Source organism: Hipposideros armiger, unplaced genomic scaffold (genome assembly GCF_001890085.2).
Source record: "Hipposideros armiger isolate ML-2016 unplaced genomic scaffold, ASM189008v1 scaffold_22, whole genome shotgun sequence".
Lineage (NCBI taxonomy): Eukaryota > Metazoa > Chordata > Mammalia > Chiroptera > Hipposideridae > Hipposideros > Hipposideros armiger.
Window position 1 is genome coordinate 2,630,776 of NW_017731372.1, and position 3,106 is coordinate 2,633,881.

Below are 3,106 nucleotides of genomic sequence, written 5' to 3' on the forward strand. Positions count from 1 at the left end.
GGGTACAGATTACATGCAATCCTTCTTATCCTAACTTTGTGTGGAGTCAGTTAATGGTGAAGAAGCCCTTCCGCCTTCGCTGAAAGCAGCCGGGGTGCACTCTGGTGACCCCTTTGCAGCGGTTTGCATTGCTGAGCTCTTCCTTTCTGCTTCATCCCGACTCCCACCCTCCAGAGCTGGACCGGACTGGTTCAGCTGGCCTGTTTCTCTCTTGCTCTGAGGTTTCTGGAGAAGCAAAGTCCATCTAGGTGTGGTCACAGAGATAAGTATCTCTTTAGCTTCTTGAAGTCACATGAATCCCCGAGCAGCTAGCCTTCACTGGATTTTGCATTTGGGTCTGGCCAGATGCACTTTTTCTTTGCCTCGGGGACTGGGCTCCCTGCCCGCTCCACTCATTCGAGGCGCCTGTCTCCATCTGCACAATCTCATCTCTAGCGAAGCCCTGGCTTTCTGGTCTGCCTTTCTCTATCAAACCTCAGTTTGTCTTTAACAAGACGTCACCACCTAACCTTCTAGACACAGGTTAGCATGTCCCTTCCTGTCACCTTTTACATCTTGAACACTGGGATCTGATCAATGCGAAAAAAACTTGTGTTCTCATGTCATATCCTGGGGTCTCTATGCAGTAAATTGTACAACTCTCATGGGTTGCAAAAGTTCAACTCAGTTGTTTGAAAGGTCATTTCTGGGGTGTTATTAGATTTCTTTTAAAGTTTTTCTAACAGTTATTCTTTTCATTTTAAAATTTCCACACTCTATTTACAATGTGCTGAGTATCTGGAGCCTCAAAATTTATTAATACATCTCTCTAAACATCTACTGTTTCTTAAAGAATAGCATGCTCTCTTTATTCAAGGTTCGATGGTTTTTATAAAAAGCACTCAGAATATTTTTAAATGTACATTTTGAACTTTAAGTTGAGATGTGTCAGATCTCTTACTTCAGTAATTACAGTGAAAAGTAATTTTAGCTTTAATTTTTAAAAAAGGTACACCCTAATAATTACGCTCCTGTGTGCATTAGTAAAAATGGATATTTCTCTTATCATAGAACAAAGGTTTGTCAGAATTACCCCTTGGCCCAGCATGCTGGCTTGGCTGCAAGTGCAGGAAGGAGGATTTGGGAAGTGGGGAAGAGCTTGTACCTTGAATGTTTTATAAACGCAGGGGGAGGGGGAAAACATTGACCTTGGATGTTGCTTGGGTCCTGTTCTGGGAGATGTAATGACCCCAGAACTTAGCAAGGGCAACTCACTGACCATTCTTGGGTCTTTCCCCCCACCCCCCAGTTATAAATTCCTTTGAGGCTTAATTACATATGAAAGTGTAGACATTGGAGGGTCATTAAGCAGCCTGGAACAAGGTCAAAGAACCTGACGATTCTCCACCCGGCTTTTGTAGGTTACACATTAGCATTTCCGGGTAGCTAGGTGTTCAGAACCTTTTAGAGCTCAAACAGAAAAGTGTTTGCATAAAACCCAATATGCACTGGCTTTGAAGTGAGCCCCTATGGATGTCTCTCTCCTCCTCCTCCCTACTCCCGACTTAGCAAAGCAGGTGCCTTTCCAGTGATCTTTGAGTCTTTGTGGAATTCCATGTTTGTACTCTTTGCTTCACTTTGATCTATGACTTTTAACAATTTATGCATCAGTGGAGCCTATTATGAGAGTTCTTATCTTTTTAAAACGTTAGAACAAAGGGAATACAGTTTAGAGCTATAACCTTTTTTCCTTCTCTCTGTTCATACTCCTCCCACCTGTCACTGTTTCCATCAAGATGGTTTTCTTTATTTACACAGGCCCTCCATGTTTACTGTGGAAAAATGAGAAAATACAGAATAGTAAAAGAAAAAAAGAAAGTCACCCCGAATTCCACCACGTGGCAGTGACCAGTTAGGTTTATAGCAATGTTCTCATTGGGGCCCACTGGCCCACTAGTTTCTAAGAAGTCTTCTCAGGGACACTGTCTACCTGGATCTGTGTATGAAATGTACTGTTCCTAGAACCGTGGAGAGACACAGTGTGCCTGAGGCTGAATATAGCATGATAATGAGAAAGCAGTCACACTGCAGTGTAATGTGCATTTAGTGCCAAGGAAAGATGGCGCCCAGGGCATGTTTCCCATGCCGTGGAACCACTTGGCTTTGCTAGGACAGAGGAGGTCCCTGTCATTGCAGTAAACATTTTGGCTCAGGCTGGAATGCAGCGTGACAAACTGAATAGTATGGAATGACTGTGGGATTGCATAATGCTTTCTTTCTTTAAAAAGTCTGTGAAATCGTTTAAGTGTCTGGCCTCATGTATCATTAAAGAAATATTAATTGAAAGAACTCTGAGCTCTACCACTACTTATTAAATTAGCAAAAGAATTAGTGACAACAGCAAAATTCAATGCTAATGGAGGTATAGGGGGAAAGATGCATGCTTATGTTGCTAGTGACATTTAAATTGCTCCAGTGATTCTGGAGTGCATTTTGTCCAATTATCAGAGCAATAAAACTGATTTTGTGCTTTTTACTCAGTTATCACCCACATTATGGGATATAGCTCGAGGACATAATACAGAAAAGAAAGCAATTTCTATAAAGATTCGCTTTAAAGTATGGGTAATCAGGAAAGGCATTGTCAGAAGACTCCCCTTCTGTTTCATCACTCTTAGAAATGTGTTTGATCCACTTAGGAGAGCTCTTTTAAATAATGAAGCCTCTGAATGGTGGCTGAGCCTACGGAGGAGAGAGGCCTCTCCCATGTAAGTGGAAGGATATGGTCAGTGACTTTCTGCACAGGACTAGCTGCTGTGAATTTCCTTTATTCCTACCACATTTTCCCAATTTATACACTAATATTGATTTGAAAGATAATGGCATACAGAGTTTACAGGGATCTTAGGGAACAGCTCACTTAACTCACTAAGTATATGGGCAGCCTTCTGGTCATTGCTTGATCAACCCATTACCTCTTGGGGCAATTTGTTGGAGCTCCATTATTTAGAAAATTCTTCCTTATGTTAAAACAGAATCAACCTACCTGCAACTTCTACCTATGCATTTCATTTCAGCCTTCTGAGGACATGGAGAATAAATATGGTTTCCCTTTAAGTCTTTTTTT